This window comes from Hyperolius riggenbachi, chromosome 3 (genome assembly GCF_040937935.1).
Source record: "Hyperolius riggenbachi isolate aHypRig1 chromosome 3, aHypRig1.pri, whole genome shotgun sequence".
NCBI classification, from domain to species: domain Eukaryota; kingdom Metazoa; phylum Chordata; class Amphibia; order Anura; family Hyperoliidae; genus Hyperolius; species Hyperolius riggenbachi.
The window spans coordinates 63079319-63106759 of NC_090648.1; the positions used below are offsets into that span (position 1 = coordinate 63079319).

Consider the following 27441-nt stretch of genomic DNA (forward strand, 5'->3'; position numbering starts at 1 on the left):
TACAACTAGTGCATGATGCTGCAGCCAGACTCCTATCCAATGCCCCCCGCAGCTCACACATCACCCCAGTTCTGCAAACTCTCCGCTGGTTGAAAGTAAAATGGACAATCTATTTTAAGATCTGCCTTCTGACAGTCAAGGCTCTAAACCACATGGGACCCAAATACATAGCGGATCTATTGGAACTATATGCCCTTCCACGCACCCTCCGCTCTGCCAATCAGATGAATCTGGTTATTCCCAGGATCCAATTAAAAACATTCAGTGCTCTGCCTTTTCCTATGCAGCCCCTTCTCTATTGAACTCACTTTCACACTCATTCAGAGAGGCCCCATCTCTGAACAGATCTAAGAAAAGGCTAAAAAAACAAACAAAAAAACCCCACCTCTTTTCCTGAGCCTTTGAGACTGCAGGGTCACATCACTGAGTCCCCGGGGAGAAAAAAAAAGTGTTATAAAAATATTATCTATATGCTCAATTGCCTCCACACACAGATTTTTAAACGATTGTAACATGAAATCTCTGTGCTTGCCGGGTCCTAGTCCCCCCCTCGTTTTTCACCTGTCCACCATGTGGTCCCAGTCTCTGCATAGTATAATGCATGGGACAGACACAAGGGGCACTGTGACCACTAGAGGCCCCTTAGTGTCTATCCCCTGCATTACACTACACAGGCAGTGTGTGACTGCCTAGTCCAAGTCCCCCTCTCCCCAGATACCTGGGGACAGAAAATGAGGCAGACGCTGGGGAGAAGCAGAGACTCCGGGCCACGCAACGGACAGGTGAGAGAACCTTCTCATGGGTCATAGAATCGAACACAGCTAGCGACGTGCTCCCGATCCACTGCCGATCTACTGAAATTTTCCACCCAGACCAATTAACGTAATCGAGCGATTTCCACCAGAAACCACTCTGTTGACTGAGCAGGCCATGGTCAAGGTCTATGCCAGAGCTGCATGGATCGGCGGGTGCCAGCGGCAGCAATTAACCCGCTGACTGTAAAACATAAGCGGTCTGAAACTCTGTGCTCCTCCTTTCAAAAGAGTATTGAAGCTCTGTGGCTAAAGAGCGTCAGACCACTGCAGATAAAGATGGCTGCAACTGACTTGCTGCTGAGGTGGGGGCATAATACAGTCAGGCAAGTACCATTATCCCGACATTCGCCAATCCCAGACTTGTCCACCAGACTTGCCAGACGGAGAAACGCCAGCGAATGGGACTTCACTGCTCTAGAGTCCATTGGCAGCATGTTTTATACCACTGCATCCAACACTTTGCACTGCACTGGTGATATAGTGGAAAAAGTTGAGAAAAAAAAAACTGATTTTACATGGCCTACTACTTAGTTGTTCCCAATAGCTTCTTACAATGCCCATAACAGCTGACTGCCACCAAGAACCAAGTTATCTTTTTCACTCATTACACGTTCTGACTTTGGGGGGGGGGGGGTTCTTTCGTTGCTATTCTGTCTCTCAAATCCAAAATAAACCCACCATTACAATCACTGACCGGTCATTTCCTTGTCAGAGGGGAAACAAGCAAAATCAGCAAGGGATCAAATACTGTTTCCCCCTCACTGTACATGTCCTTCCTAAATAATTGAACCTTCAATGCTCAGCCTCCAATTAAGTCCTGGACACACCAAACATAAACAGAAAGCACAGGACCACAATCTGAAGTGCCCCAGTGAGGGAGGGATCACACTTGCACCTGTGGGAATCGAAGACTATTCCACACACGCATTTTGACACACAATTGTGCGTTCTTTGGGGTGCAGCTTAACACTTTTCTTTTCCTACAGTGCCCATTGATTTCAATGAGAAACTGCAGGCGTCATGCGGAATTTTTGGTATGCGGCAAAACGCTATCCTTTTTCCCAAGTGTGACCCGTAAAAGATCTGAACATTTGTTAAGATTTGTAAATTATTTAACCACTTAAGGACTGCAGTCATAAAACCCCTTAAGGACCAGACACTTTTTTTCCCATTCAGATCACTGCAGCTTTAACGGTTTATTTCTCGGTCATACAACCTGCCACCTAAATGAATTTTACCTCCTTTTCTTGTCACTAATACAGCTTTCTTTTGGTGCTATTTGATTGCTGCTGTGATTTTTCGTTTTTATTATATTCATCAAAAAGACTCCGATTAGACCTACCGGTAATGGAGTTTCTGATTGTCATCCGGGACAACCCGAGATCCGGTCCCGCCCAGGATCTGGGGAAACACCAAATCAAGAAGTTTAAAAGCCCCCGCCCTCCCTCAATCCTCAGTGCGTCTGAAAGTAAGTAGCCTAGAAACACCAAGGTGAAGGAAGAACTAGACACCCCTAGTGCCTAAAGATTCCCTATGCTCCTAAATAGCAGAAAGGTGCCGGATAGGAAAGGGAAGGGTTATAGATGTTTGTCCCGGATGACAATCAGAAACTCCATTACCGGTAGGTCTAATCGGAGTCTTTCTCTAATTGTCATCCGGGACAACCCGAGAGATAGACAAGAAGTCTTTACTAAAGACTCACCTTAGGGAGGGACCACCGCCTGAAGCACCTTTCTGCCAAACGACTGGTCTTGTTGTGATAAAACATCCACTCTGTAATGCTTGATAAAGGTAGATGCATTTGACCATGTTGCCGCTTGACAAATCTGGTGAATGGTGGCTCCTGCCCTCTCCGCCCATGATGTGGATAAAGAGCGAGTTGAGTGAGCTTTAATGTTACTAGGAACGGGACTATCACTACTCTCATATGCTAAGGTAATGGTTTGTCTGATCCATCTGGCGATTGTTTGTCTGGACGCCTGCTGACCTGTATTCTTCCCTGAAAATAGGACCAATAGACTACTGGATTTCCTAAAGTCTCTAGATCTAGAAAGATAAACTAATAAAGATCTCCTAACGTCCAGACAGTGAAAAGATTCCTCTTTAACCCCCGCTGGCCTATCACAAAATGAGGGAAGAATGATCTCCTGAGACCTATGGAATTCCGATGTTACCTTAGGCAAATAAGAAGGGTCTAACCTGAGTCTTACACTATCAGGACAAATAATGAGGAATGGATCCTTGATGGATAATGCCTGAAGATCACCTAAACGTCTTGCCGACGTTATAGCAATCAAAAAAGCCAATTTCAGTGTTAGAAATTTTATATCAATCTTCTCTATGGGTTCAAAAGGATCTACTGTCAGTCTGTTCAGTACTAAAGACAGATCCCATTGAGGAAAATTTTTTGACTTGGCTGGAGTTGACCTCTGTAAAGCTTTGAAAAAGTTCTTTACTAACTCCTCCTGCGCCAAATGTCTATCTAACAATATGGATAGGGCCGAGCACTGGACCTTGAGAGTGCTGGGAGCTAACTTCATTTCAAAACCGTCCTGGAGAAACTCCAGTACTGAACTGGTTAAATGCTGATGCCTCGCTTTAGCTTCACACCATGCTAAATAGACCCTCCAGACTTTGCGATAAATGCTTTGAGTTACAGGCTTCCTACATTTCATTAGAGTCTCGATAACTTTTTCTGACAGGCCCTTCTGTCTTAAGATTACCCTCTCAGGATCCAGGCTGCCAGTTTGAACAAATCTGGATTGGGATGGATTAGAGGTCCCTGGATCAATAGATCCGGACGGAGTGGGAGGGGCCATGGAGGTTGTGTTGTCATTTTCAATAATGTCGCATACCAAGGCCTTTTTGGCCATTGGGGTGCTATCAGAATTAGGCTCCCCCCTTCTCTTTGAAGTTTTAGAAGAGCTTGAGGAATTAAGACTGTGGGAGGGAAGGCATACCCCAGAACAAACCCCCAAGGAAGATTCAGCGCATCCAATCCCAGAGACTTGCTGCTTCTGTGAAGGGAGAAAAATCTTTCCACCTTCGCATTCTTTGGGGATGCGAAAAGATCTATCTCTGGTACACCGAATTTCTCCACCAGACTCTGAAAAACTTCTGGATGGAGTTCCCATTCGGCCTGGTTTACTTGCTGGCGGCTTAAAAAGTCCGCCTCCACATTGAGAGACCCCTTTATGTGGATCGCTGATAAGGACAGAACGCGAGGTTCTGCCCAGGTCAGAATCTCTGAACAGAGAGCCATGAGATCGACTGACCTCGTTCCCCCCTGTTTTGCCAGATAAGCCACAGTTGTGACGTTGTCTGAAAATACTAGGACATGATTCCCCTGTATAAGCGACTGGAATGAAAGAAGGGCCTTCTGAACTGCCATCAACTCTCTGAAATTGGATGATTTTCTGCTGACCGCCTGAGGCCAACTCCCCTGAGCATGATTCCCCCTGGCTGTTGCGCCCCAACCCCAAGAACTTGCATCCGTAAAGATCTTTACTGGATCTATCTGTCTCCAGAATCGACCCTCGGTGAGATTGTGATTGTCCAACCACCAGAGTAGGCTGGATTTCACTGAGTCGGGAATAGGAATGAGTAGATCCAGGGAATCCTCTGATTTGTCCCAATTGGAAAGTAACAGGGATTGTAGCACTCTGCCGTAAGACTGAGCCCACGTCACTGCAGGGATCGACGCTGAAAATAGACCGAGGACTCTCATGATGTGGCGAAGAGAAGATCTCTCCTGAACCATCAGAGAATTTACCTCCGATTGGATTTTCAGGACTTTCTCTGGAGGGAGAAAGATCTTTCTTTCGATCGAATCTATTTTGTAGCCCAGAAACGTAATCTGCTGAACCGGCTGGAGCGCCGACTTGTCGAAATTGACAATCCATCCAGCCTGAGTCAGAGTCCTGATAACAATGTCCCGGTGTGAACACACCAGATCTATTGTCTCCGCAAAAACCAAAAGATCGTCTAGATATGGGACTATCGAGATTCCCTGGATCCTTAATTCCTTCATAATCTCTGCCAGGACCTTTGTGAATACTCGAGGGGCTGATGCTATGCCAAATGGGAGTGCCTGAAACTGAAAGTGTTGAACATGGGAGGGAGTTCGAATTGCAAACCTTAGATACTTCTGATGTCTGCAAAAAATCGGAATGTGCAGGTAGGCGTCCTGGAGGTCTATTGAGACGAAGAATTCTTTCCCCTGCAATAGACCCCTCACTGAATAAATACTCTCCATCCTGAATTTCTTGTAAATCAGAAAAGGATTGAGAGATTTTAGATTCAGAATAAATCGAAAATCTCCGCTGGCTTTCTTCACCAGAAAGACATGGGAGTAGTACCCCTGGAATTTCTCTTCCTGTGGAACTGGAATGATAACTCTTTTTTCCCGAAGTTTTCGAATTTCCCTTTCCAGGCCCCCGGCTTTCTTTCTCTGCCGAACGGGCTAAAATATCCTCCAGACCTGATCCAAATAAAAGATTACCCTCGAAAGGTATAGAACAGAGTCTATTTCTGGATGTCTGGTCCCCCTCCCAGGTTTTCAGCCATATTGCCCGCCGAGCCGAGTTAATTAATGCTGTGGTACGCGCAGAAACTCGAATGAGTTCCGTGACTGCGTCGGCCAAAAAGGCCACCGCCTTAAGCACCACCGGCAAAGAGGCTGCATAATCTTTAAGAGGAACCCCCTTAGAGATTTGCTCAATGAGGTTATCCATCCAAATTTTCAAATTGCGCGAAATGCAAGTGGCTGAAATACCTGGAATGAAGCCAAAGGCTGCTGATTCCCAGGCCTTTTTAAGTAGGGAATCTACCTTCTTGTCCATTACATCCTTGAGGACACCCGAATCCTCAAACGATAAATCGGAATCTTTGGAGTATTTAGATAAGGAGGCATCTAGCTTAGGACATTTCGTCCATTTATCAATCTCTGATTGAGAAAAAGGAAACTTTCTTTTAGATGATTTGGGTATAAATAAAGGTTTTTCTGGGTTCTGCCATTGGGAGATAATAATTTCCTGCAGAGTTCTATGAATGGGGAATACTCTCCCTGTAGCCTGGCCCAGACCTGAGTATACCTGATCCTGAGGTGTAATCTCTGGAACCGCCTCTTTGATCTGTTCCGTGGAGTATACAGCCTTTAATAGTTCGGAAGATTCCTCAGGAGAAAAGAGAAATCTAGGAGCTCTTACTAAATCCTCTTTCCCCGAATCCCCGGAACCGGGTTGCTCCCCCTCCTCTAAAGAGACTGACCCCGAACCATCCTCCCCCTCCTCCTCTTCTTCTTCCTCCTCAGCCCCCAAAATATCCACTACGGATGTGGGCTGTAACCCAACCCCAGAGGGTATAGTAGAAGGGCCTGGCAGGGGATCAGAGGGGGGAGGAACAAAGGATTCCTTAAATTTATCTAAGGTTTCCTGCATATTCTTATTGACTACCTCCATGACTCCCTTCAACAAGTTAGAGGTCTCTGATGCCACAATAGAGTCTGTGCACGCCTGGCAAACATTTCTAGGGGCATCCGGAGGGATCTTAGTGTTACACAACCCACATCTTTTATACTTGGGCGGAACATTAGATTTAGGATCAGTCTTTGCCTGAAATAAAACATACAAAGAAACAGGCATATAACTGAAAAGTCATCCAAGGTGATATAGATATGCATACGAAACACATCACCCTCCACTGGAGGACTTACCACCCCTGACCCGGATGGCTGCGTCTGTGAGGAGGACTTGGCTGCCGGTACTGCCACCTCCGATTGCTGCTGCTGTTGTGGCGGCTGCGGCTGCTGATGCGACATGCTTCCTCTCCTACAGAACGCTCGGGGAGACGCCAGGAACACGCTGTTTTTCCCTTCCTGGTTCCCCGTGATCCTCCCCTCTAGTGGTCACCTGACGTCAGTGCGCGCTCCGCCTCCCTTGCGCCTGACGTCATCGCGGAAGTTGCCGAAGCCCGACGCCGGATACGCCTTGCAGAGCCGGCGTCAGGCGAGGAGAGGAAAGGCACGCCGACCTCCAAACACCACTCGGTCGCTGCCTTCTATGCGCAGAAGGGATTGCAGTTGAGCACCCACCTCCGCAAGCGCTTTCCACTGCCCGTCCCTCTGCTTCCAATAAAACACCCTCTGGTGAGTAATACAAAAATAACAAACTAACGGAGCTTGCTTCCAACAGGTGTTTCCGCTGCGGAAACACAGATGAACTGAGGATTGAGGGAGGGCGGGGGCTTTTAAACTTCTTGATTTGGTGTTTCCCCAGATCCTGGGCGGGACCGGATCTCGGGTTGTCCCGGATGACAATTAGAGAAAAGATAATTTTGTCAAAAAAATGATTTTTCTTTTACTTTCTGTGCTGACATTTTTCAAATAAAGTAAAATTTCTATATACATTTTTGTCCAAATTTATTGTGCTACATGTCTTTGATAAAAAAAAAATCCAATAAGTGTATATTTATTGGTTTGGGTAAAAGTTATAAAGTTTACAAACTTTGGTGCAAAAAGTAAATTTTCCCATTTTGAAGCATCTCTGACTTTTCTGAGCACCTGTCAGGTTTCATGAGGGGCTAAAATTCTAGGATAGTATAAATACCCCCCAAATGACCCCATTTTGGAAAGAAGACATCCCAAAGTATTCACTGAGAGGCATGGTGAGTTCATAAAAGATTTTATTTTTTTGTCACAAGTTAGCGGAAAATGACACTTTGTGACAAAAAAAAAAAATTAAATAAAAAGTTTCCATTTCTGCTAACTTGTGACAAACAAAAGAAATCTGCCACGGACTCACCATGCCCCTCTCTGAAAACTTTGGGATGTCTACTTTCCAAAATGGGGTCATTTGTGGGGCGTGTTTACGGTGCTGGCATTTTGGGGGGTGCTAAATTGTAAGCACCCTGTAAAGCCTAAAGGTGCTCATTGGACTTTGGACCCCTTAGCGCAGTTAGGCTGCAAAAAAAAGTGTCACACCCGTGGTATCGCCGTACTCAGGAGAAATAGTATAATGTGTTTTGGGGTGTATTTTTACACATGCCCATGCTGGGTGGGAGAAATATCTCTGTAAATTAGTTTTCTTTGTTTGTTTTTTTTACACACAATTGTCCATTTACAGAGATATTCCTCCCACCCAGCATGGGTATGTGTAAAAATACACCCCAAAACACTTACTACGTCTCCCAAGAACAGCGATACCGCATGTGTGGCACTTTTTTGCACCCTAACTGCGCTTAGGGGTCCAAAGTCCAATGAGTACCTTTAGGATTTCACAGGTCATTTTGAGACATTTGGGTTCAAGACTACTCCTCACGGTTTAGGGCCTCTAAAATGCCAGGACAGTATAGGAACCCCACAAATGACCCCATTTTACAAAGAAAACACCCCAAGGTATTCAGGAGTATGGTGAGTTCATAGAAGATTTTATTTTTTGTTTCTGTAAATATCTAATACACATTTACAGAGATATTTCTCCCACCCAGCATGGGTATGTGTAAAAATACACACATACCCATGCTGTGAGATATTTACAGAGATATTTCTCCCAACAAGCATGGGTATGTGTAAAAATACATCCTAAAACACATTATACTACTTCTCCTGAGTACGGCGATACCACACATGACACTTTTTTGCAGCCTAGGTGCGCTAAGGGGCCCAACGTCCTATTCACAGGTCATTTTGAGGCATTTGGTTTCTAGACTACTCCTCACGGTTTAGGGCCCCTAAAATGCCAGGGCAGTATAGGAACTTCACAAGTGACCCCATTTTAGAAAGAAGACACCCCAAGGTATTCCGTTAGGTGAATGGTGAGTCCATAGAAGATCTTATTTTTGTCACAAGTTAGTGGAAAATGACACTTTGTGGAAAAAAAAAAAAAAACATTGAAAATCAATTTCCGCTAACTTTTGACAACAAAATAAAATCTTCTATGAACTCATCATACACCTAACGGAATACCTTGGGAAGTCTTCTTTCTAAAGTGCGGTCACTTGTGGGGTTCCTATACGGCCCTGGCATTTTAGGGGCCCAAAACCGTGAGGAGTAATGATGTTGATCCAGGGATTTTATCTGATTGCCATCTGGAGTCGGGAAGGAATTTTTCCCTTTTGGGGCTAATTGGACCATGCCTTGTAAGGGTTTTTTCGCCTTCCTCTGGATCAACAGGGATATGTGAGGGAGCAGGCTGGTGTTGTACTTTATACTGGTTGAACTCGATTGACGTATGTCTTTTTTCAACCAAAATAACTATGTAACTAAGGAGTAGTCTAGAAACCAAATGCCTCAAAATGACTGTTCAGGGGTATAAGCATCTGCAAATTTTGATGACAGGTGGTCTATGAGGGGACGAATTTTGTGGAACCAGTCATAAGCAGGGTGGCCTCTTAGATGACAGTTTGTATTGGCACTGAAGTGCAGGAAGCGCAGGATCAAATCGTAACCTGGACATGGCAGCAGAGAACATGGGCATGTGATGTATTGGGTGCATAGACCAATAAGACCGCAATGCATTCTTTTTGACTAGACCCATGTTAAGGAGAAGGCCCCACAAAATGTTACGTTTGGAATCTTGGAGTGGCTTCCACCGAAAAGGCTGGGCATAGTAGCTTCTTGGATTGGTGGTTGCGTATTGTGTGGCATAACGGTTGGTCTCAGCCACAATTAAGTCGTACCAGCAGCGATCAGAAAAAAAAATTCTGTCACTGCGGTGGGGAGGGGGAGGGTTTGGCCGTGTTATCAGAAGCCCACAGGGGGCAGATTATGGCCTGATCTGATGGATAGGAGTGCTAGGGGGTGACAGGAGGTGATTGATGGGTGTCTCAGTGGGTGATTAGAGGGGATAATAGATGCAATCAATGCACTGGGGAGGTGATCGGAAGGGGGTCTGAGGGAGAGCTGAGGGTTTGGCCGAGTGATCAGGAGCCCACACGGGGCAAATTAGGGCCTGATTTGATGGGTAGGTGTGCTAGGGGGTGACAGGAGGTGATTGATGATGGGTGTCTCAGGGTGATCAGGAGCCCCCAGGGGGCAGTTTAGGACCTAATCTAAAAAATAGCGTTGACAGATAGTGACAGGGAGTGATTGATGGGTGATTAGGGGGGTGATTGGGTGCAAACAGGTGTCTGGGGGGTGGGCGATCAGGGGGCGAGGGGGGCAGATCAGTGTGCTTGGGTGCAAACAGGGAGGGCTGCAGCCTGCCCTGGTGGTCCCTCGATCACTGGGCCCACCAGGGCAGGAGGCAGCCTGTATAATAAGCTTTGTATAAATTAAAAAAGTGTATTATACGCTTCTAACGCGGCGATCGAGCGGTTAACAACCCGCCAGCGCTTCAGAACGGCTGGCGGGTTGACGTCGCGTGTGGGCGGAGCCTGTTGCCGGCGGATGCGCGTGCATCACAGCGCGCGATCCCCGGCCAGCTGGAGTCCCAGGACCCGATGCCGATTGACGTTACGTGGTCCTGGGCATGCCACTTTGCCGCAGCCCATAGGTGGTAGGCGGTCGGCAAGTGTTTAAAAAGTCAAAACCAAAAAAAAAAACATCTTAATTTGTCATTTTTGTTGAAGCATTGATTGACTCCAGTTATAGCAATATGAGATTAAATTCACAAAAAAATAACTTGTGCAAAAGTAAAAAGGATCATTTTCTGAAACCATGTGAAAGGACGAAATAAACACAGGTACATATAGTACTAGCCTTACTAAGAAATTGGTCCCTTTCTGTTTTCCGGTACTACAAGTGTTTAAAAAAAAAAAAAAAATACAAACACTAGTGCTGTACAATGTTCTCCCCACATATTTTCCAGCCGGGTGGCATGAATAAGTAGTCAGGTGTGGCACGATGGAAGATTGCAGGGCTAGCGCAACAAGGCTTACAGGATAGGAGAAGGATGACCAGGCAAGCCAATGACAGCCGGGTGCTCATCAAAATAAGTCGGGTGGAGCACCAGGCTAGAAGAGGCTGGGGAGAACACTGCACTTATTTATGAAATAAAGATAATAAGCAACTTTTTGATACAGCGTAACTTTATAAGAATGTTTACACAGAGTAGGCATTGAACATTTATGACCCATATCAGAAACATTATGCCAATATTCACTTCCAATCTACAACCATACAATCAAATTCTGCAATTCAGGAGCCAATTTTTCCAGTTCAGTTGCCAACATGAAATTTTTAGGAGAGCGCTCTACTGGCAACAAACCAGGGCTGTGGAGGCGGGGTCGAGGATTCGGAGTAATTTTGGGTACCTAGAGTCGGAGTCTGGTTACAATAAACTGAGGGGTCGAAGTCGGGTGATTTTTTTTAACCAAATCCACAGCCTTTGTAAAAATTAGATTAAGGGCCTGTACACACTGCTGCACTTTTCAAAATCGCATGCGATTTTTAAATCGCAAGCCTTAATGAGAATAGAAAAAGCGCATTGCACCAGTGTGTACAGGTCTTCACGATTTTCATTATTTTTCAAAAGACCTTGCGATTAAAAAGCGCATGCGATTTGAAAAGCGCAGCAGTGTGTACAGGCCCTAAGGAGTTGGAGCAATTTTGGGTACCTGAAGTTGGAGCTTTCATAAACTGAGGAGTCGGATGATTTTTGTACCAACTCCACAGCCGTGCAAACAGAAAAAAACAGGAAAGGAGAGGAGCCAGCTACACTAAAGGGGCCCATACACCTAACGATTTTCCCGCCGATTTACAGCTGTTTCGATCACAGTGATCGAAACGGCTGTGAAATCTCCGTGCACACCGCTGACAGAACATCGATTTCGGTCCGAAATCGATCCTTCCCATCGATTCCCGTCGACCCATCCGTGCGGAAGATTTTTCTCGGTCACCGGCGGGTCGGGAGTGCGTCGTTAGCGGCGTTCGAATGCCCGACGACCAACGCAATACAGCGGTAATACATTACCTGCTCCTGCCGGCGCAAGTCCCCTGGTCTTCTTCTCCGCTTCGGGCTCCAGAGCTACACAGAACTTCCTGTCTCGGCAGGAAGTTTAAACAGTAGAGCGCCCTCTACTGTTTAAACTTCCCCTGGACAGAAGTTCAGTAGCCGGAGCGGAGAAGAAGAAGACAGCGGTGACAGAGGACTCACGCCGGCCGGAGCAGGTAATGTATGCAGGGGGGGCGGGGGGGGGGGGCGGCAGCAGCGGCAGCTCCACAGATTGTAATCGGTTTCAGGCTGAAATCGATTCAAAATCTGTTTGCAGTAAAGGTGGCCATACGATCCCTCTCTGATCAGATTCGATCAGAGAGGCATCTATCTGTTGGTCGAATCTGATGGCAAATCGACCAGTGTATGGCCACTTTAAAGAAAAGCTGCCCACTACTGGTGAAAGGTATTAGTAAACATTGTACTTTATAGAGGGACAATAATCATTCCAAAAGTGTCTTTCAAGAACATTCAATTTATTAGGGACATTTCCCTTTAAAAATGGTTAAAAACAAATACCGTACATAAAATCTCCCAAAAATTGCTTGTAAGCAATACATTCCCAGCCACAAAAGATTAGAGATAACAAATGGTTCAATATTGTGGGTAAACTACAAAAAACAAAGTGCTACTGCAAAAAAAGTGCACGTTTATATATTCATGACATCTCAAGCTGTGCAAAATCGCCCAAAAATACAAAAAAAATCTACAAAAATATGTACAAAAATATATACACGGATAAATATCTGAAAACCTACAAAAAAACATCACAATATTGCAGTATTGTGCAAGAGAAACACCAGCTGCCAGTGCTGACAATCTGTGCAAAACGATGAACTGACAAAAGTGCCTATGCTGATGCAAATTCATGTGTGGGATGAAGGTACTTTACCCATATGGTGGTTGGTGGATGAGGGAAACGGCCCTACGCGCTCGCAGTCCTGGGTACTTCGGCGCAGTATAGGTGACTAAGCATAAGAATGCATTCTTCTGTGAACTAAGACCCCGGCTTTTAACTTAGCTGTAGGGATAACAGTTGTGCCTGGATGACTGAATCTGTGAATGCATTTGTTTGAACATTTGCATGCGAGAGTGCGAAGGATTAATAGATTTTTACATAAATCAAATTAATTGTATTATATATTAATGCTACCCGAGGTGGCATGTGACATGATGAGATAGACATGGGTATGTACAATGCCTAGAACACAAATAACTATGCTGTGTTCCTTTTTTTTTCATTCTCTGCCTGAAAAAGATTTAAATATCAGGTATGTAAGTGGCTGACTCAGACAAAAAGTGAAATTCGAACTATAAAACACTTTTCTAGCAAAAAAAAAATGGCTTCGGAGATCAGGAAAGAGATAAAAATAGTTCATAGATTTTAGCTCTGGCATATTTCAATGAATGTGTCATTGAGCAAAAACAATAAAACAGTTAAAACTTCAAAAGTAGATTTAACCTGCTGGGCGTTCTGATTCCTGCGGCCATGGGAGGGTTTTTTTCGTCCAATTTTTTTTATTATATCATGTAGCTAGCCTAGCGCTAGTTACATGATTCTCCCCTTGCTGTACTTTCCCTCCCACCCTTCCGATCACCGCCGGCAATCACGCCCATAAGGAAATCCCATTCTGAACGGGATTTCCTTTAGGACTTTCCCCCGTCGCCATGGCGACGAACGGAGTGACGTCATCAACGTCGTGACGTCCCTTGGACTCCCGTTCCACCCCAATGCGCAGCCTGGCGGCGATTGGCCAGGCTGTGCACGTGGTCTGATTTGGGGACGACCTCTTACGCGTCGGGTAGCGGCGGATCGACGGCGACGACGATCGGGTAGGACACGCAGCAAACAAAGTGCTTACTGCGTGTTTTAAACAAATAATTATTCAAATTGGCCCAGCGCGGCCTGAGCGGTGCTCTCTAGCGTCTCTGGACAAGCTCAGCTCGTCCAGAACGCTAGGGAGGTTAAACATAAAACTGTGGAATATCTTCAAAAGTAATTTTTAGGAGAAGGAAGATAGATACAATTGTTTATTTCATTAGTTTATTTTCACTTCGGTGTCCTTTAAAGAGCCTTCCAACAGGTCAGGCATTGATCAAGAATCACAATTGCATAGGAATGAACTAGGTCAGGCCATGGCGCCCAACCACATAGTCTGGTTTGGCTCTCACTCTTTGTCCATAATTAATTTCATGACTGTCCTAAACAGTGTATGCTGTTTATATTATATGTATACCTGTATGTTGGGACACTGGGCCTATATATAGAGAATACACTGTATGCTACAGAACTCTGAACTGGCCTGGCAACATGCTACATATGCATGATATGCAAGTCAAGGCTGGAGAGAGCAAGAAAAAAAAATAAGGCTCCAGATTGTCCAATTCAGCAGTCAACTCCCACTGAATAAAAACTCTTCAAAAAAGTGCCAGTCAGAATTCATTTTCAAAGGGACCTTGCAACAAGATCAGCAGCCAAGTAAGTGGCATTGCTTAAAGCTGTATCGTCACCATAAAAATTAAATTTCAACAGCAACTGGTCTAAGTGTATTAAGTGATAAAGATGCTAATCCTGCATACAAAACTTTTTCTGCTGTTATGATTTGGAGTTATCACATACTTAAAGGCCCATACACACGTCGGATTTGCGCGAACGACGGGTCGTTTGAACGTTCCGTCGTTCGCACGTTTCCGCATGAAATCCGGCGTGTGTACAGACTATCGTTCGGGAGATAAGACTGGTTACCAGCGATCCGCCCGGCGGATCGTTGGTAACCAGTCTTATCTCCCGAACGATAGTCTGTACACACGCCGGATTTCATGCGGAAACGTGCGAACGACGGAACGTTCAAACGACCCGTCGTTCGTGCAAATCCGACGTGTGTATGGGCCTTAAGGAACACTTGCCCTTTAGTAGTCGTGCCAAAGAATTGCATGCTGGGGGTTCTTTTTATCTATAATCTATTCCTCCTTTTCCCTTTATTTCCCTGCCAGCTTCTTATCTGAAACCTAATCCCCTACTCACTTGTGTTTACAAGCAAGGCTGAGGTGACTCAGCGATTGGAGGAGACAAGATAAAAAGTAAAGGGCAGAAATGACATCACGAGTTAGCCTTAACTGTGGGCAAAAGACATGGCCCCCACCAGGAACAGAATTCTCGTCATCTACTATATAACATTCACTGAAATCAAAACGTGGACAGTATAATACATGTGTTATGTAAGTAGATCAAGTATTTATCTACTTATATATGTGGTTTTTTTTCCCTGGCATAGTATGGCTGATCCTACCGCTTTAAAGAGAACCAGAGACAAAGAACCCTCATGTATTTTATTACATTTATCAGTGGGAACATGACAGTAAACACCTACCCTGCTTTTAGTTTTATTCTTCTCAGTGTAATCTATCTGTTATCAACTGTGATAAGAATCCACCGACTGATTCAGTCTATGATTGACCTGGAATCATTATAGCTGAGTCACTCTTCTGTGGAGTCTTTTCAAGCCCAAGCCTGCCCCCTCCTGGCTCAGATTTCATACTCAGAGCTGTTGACATGACTGCTGCTGCCGAGAAAGAAGCTCAGACACACACAAGTGTATCTGTGTGCAGTCAGTCATTATCTACTGTATGCAGTTTCATTTCTATGAGAGACACTTCCTGCAGGCAGCCACACAGCATGCCAGAATAATAGTTGAAAGCAGACAGATGAAAGGCTGCAGCAGCCCTGCTTGTCTATAGTCTCATATAGCCTAGACAGCACATCCAGAACAACTCATAACCCGGAAGCAGAACAGGTATGAGCCGGCGGCCATATTGGATATTTCCTGGAGCAATAATGGATAAAAAACACTCAAAAAGGCACACCAGAGTGGGGAAATTATCAGGTAGAGCATTTATTCTTTACAAGCTATCAATTGATATGTTTATTTTGTGTGAATCGTTCATCTCTGGTTCCCTTTAAAGGACAACTGAAGCAAGAGGAATATGGAAGCTGCCATATTTATTTCCTTTTAAAGGCAACCTAACCTGAGAAGGATATGGCTTTTTCCTTTTAAAATAGTACCTGTTGCCTGACTCTCCAGTTGATCCTGTGTCTCTAATTAGCCACAGCCCCTGAACAAGCATGCAGATCAGGTGCTCTAACTGAAGTTGGATTAGCTGCATGATTCAGCCACTACTGCAGCTAAAGAGATCAGGACTGACAAGCTACTGGTATTGTTTAGAAGGAAACATGCATATCACTCTCAGTTAAGGTTCCCTTAGGGCTATACCAGTTGTCTAGCTTTTAGGCCTGAAAGATAAATCGAATTTAACCTCTTGAGGACTGCAGTGCTAAACCCCCCTAGTGACCAGGCCATTTTTAATAAAATGTGCCACTGCAGCTTTAAGGCTACGCTGCAGGGCCGCACAACACAGCACACAAGTGATTTCCCCCCCCCCTTTTCTCCTCACCAACAGAGCTCTCTGTTGGTGGGGTCTGATCGCCCCCAGATTGTTTATTTTTTTACAAATATTTTTGTTCCTCTTTTTATTTAAAAAAAAGTATGTTCCTTTAAATATATTCCCTCCCTCCCCACAGCCAGCCAATTATGGCGATCGGCTGTCATAGGCTTCTGCCAGAGAGCCGATCGCTCTCCAGTGTCCCAGGGGGACAGCCGTGTCACACGGCTGTCCCCAGTACAGCGCTGCTGCCGATCGCAGCGCTGTACATCTACATGGACGGCGGTCACGCCCGTCTAACAGTCTAGCCGCTCAGAGACTGAAGGCGGGGTGGAGCTCTGCCCTCCAAGCAGGAGATGCGCATGCAGCCTGCGCGCGATCTCCTGTATTAGCTGGCCCCAGGACTTTACGCCAGTCGGCGTTAGGCGGTCCTGGGGCTGCCGCCGCGGCCACACCCATCGGTGTGACGCGGTCGGCAAGAGGTTAAACCGAAATCGCAATCACCAAGATCACAATTTCGGAATCGCCAAAGTGGCAATTATCGCGATCACACCATTTCCACATGGGGAAGTTTGAAGAAGTGGCTTCAAACCTCCCCAAAGTCCCGGCGCGTGCGGCCTGCAGCATTGGACATACCTTCCGCACAAGTCCAATGTTGTTAGTCCTTTTTCGCTGTCTGCCGGCTCTTGTGCTTGGCAAAACTCCTGTATGTCACATAACATGCAGGAAGTATTCCGTGCATTAGAGCCTGCAGGAGGTTAAGTGGAAAGACTGCATCGCTGGACCCCTGCTTGAAGCTATGTCCAGAACTGAGGAAGCTTGGGGGACAGAAGAGGCACAGAGAGAGACACACAGGAGAGGAGACACAGAGCAGGCACAGAGAAACAAAGGGGGCAAGAGAGAGACCCATAGGAGGCATAAAGAGGCAAAGGGGGCACAAAGACATAGGGGGAATAAACAGGCACAAAGACGGAACAAAGCTTGATTTGAAGGAAATCGTGAATCGAAATTGCAATTTCAGACAGGAATCGCTCAATTCAATTTTTTCCTAAAATCGTTCAGGCCTACTAGCTATACTGCTGATCCTCTGCCTCTAATACTTTCAGCCATAGACCCTGAACTAGCATATGCAGATCAGGTGTTTCTGTCATTATTGCCAGAACTGAAAAGATTAGTTGCATGCTTGTTTTCGGTGTAATGCAGACACTACTGTAGATAAATAGATCAGTAGGGCTGCCAGGCAACTGGTATTGTTTAAAAGGAAATAAAATATGGCAGCCTCAATTTTCTTCTCACTTCAGGTGTCCTTTAACCTCCTTGGCGGTAACCCCGTGTGTGACACGGGGTAAGCCGCCGGAGGGTGCCGCTCAGGCCCTGCTGGGCCGATTTTCATAATTTTTGCTTTGCTGGACGCAGCTAGCACTTTGCTAGCTGCGCCAGCACTCTGATCGCCGCCGGCCCCTGCCCGATCGCCGCTATCTGCTGCGGCGCGGGCCCCCCCCCCCCCTCCAGACCCCAGCGCTGCCTGGCCAATCAGTGCCAGGCAGCGCCGAGGGGTGGCCCGGGACTCCCAATGACGTCCCGACGTCAGTGACGTCGGTGACGTCATCCCGCCCCGTCGCCCTTCCTGATCGGAGATCGCCGAAGGCGATCGAAGCGGGCGGGGGGATGCCGCTCAGCAGCGGCTATCATGTAGCGAGCCCTCGGCTCGCTACATGATAAAAAAAAAAAAAATTTAAAAAAAAACTGCTGCGCTCCCTCCTGGCGGTATTTTTCATACCGCCAAGGAGGTTAAGTGGCTTTGACATGGGTGACCAGGGTTTGAATCCTGGCTAGGGTCAGTACCCATTTAGTAAGGAGTTCAAGGCAAGACTCCCTAACACTGCAGGGTCGCCTCAGATCTTGAGCGCTTTGAGTCCAACAGGACAAAAGCGCTATACTAATGTTCAGATTATTATTACTAAAGAGAACTTGAAGTTTCCTCCATGCTGGCTGTCATTCCTGCACTGAATAGGGCTTCAGTAGCCTTTGGGAAGCATTTGGAAGTACTCTAGCTAGTCTATACAAGACGTACCATGTGAAATATTATGTAGAATACTATATCGGTAATACTTATGTACAGTATAGGAATACTTTCTATAGGGGCACGTCTTATAGGATTCCTCCGACTCCTCTAATTTGCATATTACAATCTTGTAGATTGAAAGTATGTAACATGAAATTCGTTTAACTGCCAACGCTTAGGAGTTTTAAAAGACAACTGAAGTGAGAAGGATATGGAGACTGCCATATTTATCGGAGCAGTGCTTTTCAGCGCTGCTAGATTTGGGCGCAGCCGGCGCCTCCATAGACTTCAATAGGAATCATTCCTATTGAAGTGCTCAGTGAGTAACGTCGGCTCCGTCAGAAGACAGAGCCGAAGTTGCTTAAAAACATAATAATTCGGCCTCCAGCAATCGCTGGAAGCCGAATTATTTCATTCCCCTACTATCCATGTCGGCCTGGAGGGGGAATAGTAATTAAATCGGCCCGGACTTGTGCAGAAGCAGGATCAGCTATATAACGCTGTATCCTGCGCCCAAGTCTACCGGCGCCGATTTCAAATGTACGCATATTTATTCCCTTTAGTCATAGACTAAAACTAGTCCTTGGTAAGAGTACTTGTAAAAGGTACAGAGCCTAGGCAATGTAACTGTGGGTACATATAAGAGTGATGTGCAGGTACTCTGCAGGGGAATAAGGAGATTCTTCCTCTATTACACATTCTTCATGCACAATCTGAACCAGGTTTATGAGTGATAGACAACACCTCTGTGTTCAATGTGCACAACATTCTCAGTGGATTCCCTGCAGCTCTGTGGAGAGTGCATATGTAGAGTATAGTACTACTGTGTAACAAAGTAAACCTGAGACAGATGAAATTTAAGTTTTATGCATATACCTGGGGCTTCCTCCAGCCCCCTTCAGGCTAATCAGTCCCTCGCTGTCCTCCTCCACCACCTGGATCTTCTGCTATGAGTCAAGGTACTTAAGCCAGTCTGATGTAGTGCGCATGCACACACTCCGCTGCCGGGAGCATACTACACCTGCGCAGCACTATTGCGCAGGTGCAGAATGTTCCTGGCTGTGGGAGCGGCATGCAGCCGGACTGGGTAAATTACCAGGACTCATAGCAGAAGATCCAGGTGGTGGAGGTGGACAGCGAGGGACTGATTAGCCTGAAGGGGGCTGGAAGAAGCCCCAGGTATGTATAAAATGTTTCTTTTCATCCTTCTCAGGTACCCTTTAATTCGTAGTCACCAAACCAAATTTTAACAACATATCAAATTATTTGATTTAATGAGCAAAGAGTACATTTGCATAAATCAGAATCAACGCAGAATTATTTCCATCTCATTGACCATCTCTATTAGTGACACGGCTACACATCAGGCTTTATACTTACAGCATAGATGTTATTTAGTATATATAAGAGATTCCTGTGTACACATCATATATACAGTCACAATCAGATGTGTATATCTGACTTTAAAAATACGGGGATTGCTTTTTTGAAGCAGCACAAGTAACTAATTTTGATTGGTTAATTTAATTTTTGTGGACTAAGCACAGCTATTACTGTATGTATAAATTATTTATGATGACTATTATCTGAGAAATAGAACATTTGATCATATTTTCTATTTTAATTACAGTTTAAATTCATTAGGAGTCGGAGCATTTTTTCCCGACTCCAGGCACCCAAAATTGCCCCGACTCCGACTCCAACTTCACAGCCCTGATATGTAGGATACAGTATGCCATGGAGACCCTGAGCTAGTTTATGCAGTATATCACATACAAAACCATATCAGTAATAGTTATGTACAGGAATCGTTTATAGGGGGGGGGGGAGGTCTTAGAATATGTAGAATAAAGTATGTTATGGACGCCATGAGCTAGTCTATGCAGTACACACTGCCATACATGTCAAACGCCATCAGATTAGGCCCAGAAGTAGTTTCCCCACTTTGCATTATGTTTGGCCCACTCTAGACCACCAGGTATTGTAGGTGAAGCCCTAAATCACCAGTGAAGCCATATGGGGGGGAGCAGCACTGGACACCAGAGAACTAAACAGAGGAGGGAGGAGGACACTAGACCCCAGGGAACTGTATAGGGGGGGGGGGGTGAACCACTAAACACCAAGGAACTGTATAGGGGAGTGATGGAGGCCCACTAGATACCAAGGAATTGTATAGGGGAGGGAGGAGGTATTAGACATCGGGGAATTGTATAGGGGAAGGAGGGGGGCCACTAGACACCAGGGAACTGTATAAGGGAAGGAGGGGGGCCACTAGACACCAGGGAACTGTATAAGGGAAGGAGGGGGGCCACTAGACACCAGGGAACTGTATAAGGGAAGGAGGGGGGCCACTAGACACCAGGGAACTGTATAAGGGAAGGAGGGGGGCCACTAGACACCAGGGAACTGTATAAGGGAAGGAGGGGGGCCACTAGACACCAGGGAACTGTATAAGGGAAGGAGGGGGACAACTAGACACCAGGGAACTGTATAAGGGAAGGAGGGGGACAACTAGACACCAGGGAACTGTATAAGGGAAGGAGGGGGACAACTAGACACCAGGGAACGAGGGGGACAACTAGACACCAGGGAACTGTATAAGGGAAGGAGGGGGACAACTAGACACCAGGGAACTGTATAAGGGAAGGAGGGGGCCACTAAACACCAGGGAACTGTATAGGGGATGTAGGTGGTTACTGGACACCAGGGAATTCTATAGCAGAGATAGGGGATAACTAGACACCAGGGAACCGTATAGAGGAGGTTGAGGGGGGCACCAATTACCAGGGAACTGTATATTGGAGGTAGCGTTGCCACTAGACACCAGGAAACTATATACAGGAGGTATGGGGGCCACTAGACACCATTTAACTGTATAGGGAAGGTAGGAGGGCCACCAGAGACCAGGGAACTGTATAAGGGATGTAAGGGGGGGCACTAGACAACAGGGAACTGTATAGGGGATCCACTAAACACTAGGAATCTTTATAAGGGAGAGGGGTGGCCACTAGACATTGAGGTTGGCCCAAGACTTGTTCCCAGTTTTAAATTTCAGCCCAATTTGTATTTGAGTGCGACACCTCTGCTGTGTGAAACATTTTATATATAGGTATCCTCTCTACATGGTGGTAAGTCTTATATGCAGTACACACTCTATGTGATACATTATGTGTAACTCTATAAGTAACACTTGTGTAAAGGAATACTCTGTATAGGGGGATCTTAATTGTGGGGTACAGTGTATGTATTGGATCCCTGGAATAGAAAGTATGCACCAGCTCTGTGAGTCTCCCTCTATCTGGGCTGTAATTATGCAGGACTGCAAGTTGGGGATGACAGTATTTGGGATACAGAATGTTGTATCCATTGCTCAGGGCTAGGCTGTCCTCCTATGAGCTCGGTGAACCTCCTGCCCCCCGAATACCCCACTCCCAGGGAGTCACATGAGCTCTCCAGCAGCCACTGCAGCTAGAAGGGGAGAAGTAAAGATGGCGGCTTCGGGATCACCCTGCCAGCCACACACGATCCTCCTTCACTCACCCGCTGTGTGCTCCTCCTGCTCTCACCCGGTTCCCGCCTCCGGTGCACGGCTCTCAGCAGCTCCGCCAGCAGCAGCAGCGGCCATTCATCACCAGCCAGGGGAGAGCCAGCGAGCGCCGATCACAGCGAGCCAGACTGTAGGGAGAGATAGGCAAGGCCAAGTTAGTGGAGCGTCGAGCGCACCGAGCCAGACTGTGTAGAGAAAGATAGGCAGGCAACACGAAACGATCCCTGCACGCATCGAGCCAGACAGTGGCAGAGACGGCGGCCAGGGAAAAGCAACCGAGCGCCGATATGAATGAGCCAGACAGCGAAGAATAACGGGTAGCGAAAATGAGCGCGGCCCGGGAATGACCGTGTAAATGAGGAAAGTAGTGGAAGCAGACAGGACAGAAAGCGAAGAGAGAGCCGGTGTGGTGAAATTTTTTGCAACTTTATCAGATTTTGCAACCGGTTGCACTTATTTATACGTATAGCTATCAGAAAGTGCAACCTAGCCATTGACTTTAACCTATCTGTATCAGAAAATGCAACCCAACCAAACCCTATTCTCACACAGAACCCTCCCCTCTTGCTCAACTAATACCCCCCCCCCCCCCCCTGGAGGGAACAATCCCCCCTCTTGCTCAACTAATAACCCCCCCTGGAGGGAACAATCCCCCCTCTTGCTCAACTAATAACCCCCCCCAGGGATCAATCCCCCCTCTTGCTCAACTAATAACCCCCCCTGGAGGGAACAATCCCCCCTGTTGCTCAACTAATAACCCCCCCTGGAGGGAACAATCCCCCCTCTTCCTCAACTAATAACCCCCCACCCCCCGAGGAAACAATCCCCCCTCTTGCTCAACTAATAACCCCCCCTGGAGGGAACAATCCCCCTTCTAGCTCAATGGGATCTGTGGTTGCAAAAAATTACAGGCGTGTTAACAGAGAGGAGCCACGCCTACACAGTCATACACTGTCCTCTATGGCAAGTTGCAAAATATGATAGGTAGCAAAAATTTTCACTACACCGGAAAATGGCGGGGCAGGATAGCGAGCTATAGAAGCGACCGGCACCTCCGCCAGACCGAGCTGTGGCGTCTGATGAAGGGTGAAGACGTAGGGCGTCACATACCGCACGCGTTATCCCGCCACAGAGGCGATCGTTCGGACACAGGCCAGGCAGACGGACGCGCGCTGCCCCAGACTATGGCTTGTATAGGCAGGGGAGAGAGAGCGAGCGCCGATACATCGAGCAGACAGACGGGCCAGGCGACTAAGCAGATGCCCGAGCCGGGGCCAGCTCAGGACCCGTGCCGCAGGGAAGGCGTGGGAGCGTCGAGAACATCGAACAGACTCGCTTCCCATAGGAGGAGGCAGGAGCGCCGAGCGTGAGAGTAGACAATGGGCCAGATAGGCAAGGGCGGTCAGCCGACGGCAGAATCAGAGAGCAGACACCCAGGGGAGACAAGCGGAGCTCAGATCTTCTAAGAATAGACAGAAAGAAAATGCAAACAAAGTCGATCGCCGACACATGGATTCAGACAACACTGAGGAATTCTGGACAGGAAGCGATGGAGCAGCACGAAGAGGATCCCCATCATTCTACATAATGTTATTAAATGCGCGAAGACGATTATTAGCACTGCTATAATTATATGGGAAGACAAGTACTATTATTAGATTATCATGCTACATTACGATGAATAATACTGAGAGGAATATATATATTCTATAAATGAAACACCTAACATAAAAATAGGAAAATAACATTTCAGTCAATTTTGATCTATCTTAATTATTACTGTTTATTATTATTATTCGTCTGAGAGGAATGTATAATATATATTTTTATTTTTCCCTCTAAAAATGAAACACCTAACTAGATAGAAAAAAAAATATTTTAGGCAATTTGGGTCTTTCTTATTTATTACTTTTTTATTATTATTATTTAGTATTTTTTACTGCACATCATCTACTGCACTACACACAGTATAGTTGTCAGTTGTACCTCAAAGGGGTTCATAAAATAATCCCTACCATAGACATGTGTCTTATCATTTGGGGCATGGGTAGGGAACCTATGGCTCGGGAGCCAGATGAGGCTCTTTTGATGGCTACATTTGGCTCACAGACAAATCAGTAGGGGTTGATTCATTAAGCTACATTACTCAAGCAGCGCAGCTTAGTGTGGCAGCGCAAGTAACATTTTCAAAGTAGGCACGCTACTGCTGTAGCATGTACTACTAACTTACTCACGCTCCACCAAAATGAATGGCTGCTCCAATTGTCCTGCCCTGGACCATGCCAGGTCCAGTGACTGTAGGATGAGATCCCCGCACTTTGATTGGCCCAATAGCCTGCCTGTCACTTGACAGACAGCCTATTGGGCCAAAGTGCAGGGATCTCGTCCTACAAAGTGAATCAACCCCCAAGTAAGCTGGCTAATTGTACTAGCTGTTAGTATTTCTCCTGTCTGGCTCTTGTGGAATTTGCCGATGTTGCTGAAACCCAAGAGAAGCTGAAGACCTATCTGACACTTCAGCTGCCCAAAGGATCAACTGTATACACATCAGCATGGCAACAGGGATGTGAGCACTTTGCTGCACATGCGCACTGGGCCAGTTTGAAACAGTGTATGGCTCTCACAGAATTACATTTTAAAATATGTGGCATTTATGGCTCTCTCAGCCAAAAAGGTTCCTGACCCCTGATTTGGGGGGAAGCCAATTATAATAATTACAGTAAGTTATCAGTATGTTTTTTGGATGTGGAAGGAAACTGGAGTGCCCAGAGAGAACCCACACAGACACAGGGAAAATATACAAACGCCATGCGAATAGTGCCCTTGCTGGGATTTAACCTGAACTCTGACCTCCTCTCTGCTTTAAAAGATACACAACAGCATAATAACCTTTAAACAAAAACATTTCTTTGCTACAGCTGATACAAATCCTAAAATAAATATGCACTGTTTCTACTTCTTGATTCATGGATGCAAACATATTGTTGTTAACAGCCTGTGCTTTCAAATGAGCTTATCTGCCACGGCAGTCATGTGACACAGGGGAGAGATCAAATTACAACTTGTGGTTAGACATAAATGAGGGGTTATTAACCTCCTTAGCGGTCTGGACGAGCTCAGCTCGTCCATTACCGCCGGAGGCTGCCGCTCAGGCCCTGCTGGGCCTATTTTGCTCAAATAAAAAGGAACACATGCAGCCGGCACTTTGCCAGCCGCGTGTGCTACCTGATCGCCGCCGTGCAGCAGCAAAAGAGGGTCCCCCCAGCCGCCTGAGCCCAGCACAGCCGGAACAAACAGTTCCGGCCAGCGCTAAGGGCTGGATCGGACGCGGCTGACGTCCATGACATCACTCCGCTCGTCGCCAAACAAGGAAGGCCGCTCATTGTGGCCTTCCTTGCAGCCGCCCTGGCGATCCGCCAGGGAGGTTAAACAGGCTAAACTCTATAAATACATACAGGGTGCATTTCTCTATGTTTTCCTTCTGTCCTGTGCAAGAGCTTAGGTCCACTTTAAACCAGGCACCCAGCACTTCAAGGCAAGAGTACTATCTACATCTGTATCTAACAATTGAAAGTAATTTAATTGCCATTACAGAGAGCACAAACAGGTGGCAATGCAGTCATGAACATACAAAAACTTTCTACCTGTTTCATACTTTTCTTACAACAACTTATCAAAAGATATCAAAGTAGAATACCAAGATCAACCAGCACACCATATAAAAAAGTGTCTGTGCTGTACTGCCATTGAGGCACAGAGCAGCTATAGTTTGAAACAGCCCAGGCAAATATGTGCGTACTAGATCACTAAAACTGACAATTTATTGACTGTTTTTATTAGGTATAACTATGCTAAAATGAATGAAGTGCATCTATACAGCTGGCAGAGACAGAAATGTGCACAGCGGAACAATTTTGTCTCTGCTAGCTTTATGTATTCACTCTATTTATTGAAGTTGTGTTATGTCTAATGCAAGCTAATAAATTGTACGTTTTAGCGCACACACATTTCCTTGTTCAAAGTATTTATAAAAGTAGATTAGAAAAGATTATAATGATAGTGTCACGATCGGTGTAGCAGAGAGGGTCTGATTCTCGGTGATCTGCAGTATCACTGGGAATACAGATATATCCGATTATTGATGATCTGCAGTATCACCGATAATCCGATATAACGCTAACCTCTGAACACCTGAGTAGTGTTGAGTGCTTGGTGCAACAGTAATACCGTGAGGACTAAGCCTCAGAAACAAGTGCCGTACTGTATGAAGTACTGCAGCAATACAGATTCCTTCCAAAGGCCTGGACTCTCCCGGGGGAGGAGTCAGGCGGAGCGTAGGAAGGACAGAACGTGAGTGACACCTAGGAGAGAGTGTCACTAACAGATCTGGGAACTGCCTCTAACAGTAAGGTCAGTTCTCGAAGTCGGGCAAGCCAGGTCGTAACACACGGACAGATACAGTACAGATACAGAAAGCAGAGGCAGAGTCTAATAAACAGGCAGGGTTCGGCAACAGGGTATTAGAAATATCGGGGTACAAGATCAGAATACAGAAGAATAGTAACAAGCATGGGGAACCTGAGGAGCGAGTTCCCAATGAATACAGGATGGGCCCCGAGGCAGCAAATACAGAGCTGGCCCTGTGGAGCAGGTGCCCAACAAATACAGAGCTGGCCCTATGGGGCAGGTGCCCAGCAAATACAGAGCTGGCCCTATGGGGAGCAGGTGCCCAGCAAATACAGAGGTGGCCCTGGGGAGCAGGTGCCCAGCACATACAGAACTGGCCCTGGGGAGCAGGTGCCCAGCACATACAGAACTGGCCCTGGGGAGCAGGTGCCCAGCACATACAGAACTGGCCCTGGGGAGCAGGTGCCCAGCACATACAGAACTGGCCCTGGGGAGCAGGTGCCCAGCACATACAGAACTGGCCTTGGGGAGCAGGTGCCCAGCACATACAGAACTGTCCCTAGGGAGCAGGTGCCCAGCACATACAAAGCTGGCCCTGTGGAGCAGGTGCCCAGAACATACAAAGCTGGCCCTGTGGAGCAGGTGCCCAGAACATACAAAGCTGGCCCTGTGGAGCAGGTGCCCAGAACATACAAGGCATGAACTATCTTCTAGTGATAGAGATAGTTCTCAGGGTCAGGAAGGCCCTGGGGCGCAGGTGCCCAGCGAATACAGAGCTGGCCCTGTGGAGCAGGTGCCCAGTACATACAGAACTGGCCCTGTGGAGCAGGTGCCCAGAACATACAAAGCATGAACTATCTCCTAGTGATAGAGAGTTCTCAGGGTCAGGAAGGCCCTGGGGCGCAGGTGCCCAGCGAATACAGAGCTGGCCATGTGGAGCAGGTGCCCAGCGAATACAGAGCTGGCCCTGTGGAGCAGGTGCCCAGCGAATACAGAGCTGGCCCTGTGGAGCAGGTGCCCAGCGAATACAGAGCTGGCCCTGTGGAGCAGGTGCCCAGCGAATACAGAGCTGGCCCTGTGGAGCAGGTGCCCAGCGAATACAGAGCTGGCCCTGTGGAGCAGGTGCCCAGCGAATACAGAGCTGGCCCTGTGGAGCAGGTACCCAGCGAATACAGAGCTGGCCCTGTGGAGCAGGTGCCCAGCGAATACAGAGCTGGCCCTGTGGAGCAGGTGCCC

At 46.7% G+C, this 27441-nt stretch overlaps 1 protein-coding gene across 4 annotated transcripts in view; it reads right to left on the reverse strand.

Annotated features, from left to right (window-relative positions):
• The window catches only part of NACC1 (nucleus accumbens associated 1), a 57216-nt gene extending 34187 nt beyond the window's left edge, over positions 1-23029 (reverse strand). For 3 of the 4 annotated variants that reach the window (XM_068272173.1, XM_068272171.1, XM_068272169.1), the window contains exons 1-2: positions 22909-23028; positions 21792-21926 (exon numbers count right to left, since the gene is read on the reverse strand). The gene's annotated coding sequence lies outside the window, so the exon portion shown is untranslated. Of the gene's footprint in view, positions 1-21791; positions 21927-22908 lie in introns of all 4 variants that reach the window. The other variant, XM_068272172.1, reaches the window with a different exon arrangement.
• Positions 23030-27441: the final 4412 nt, after the last annotated feature.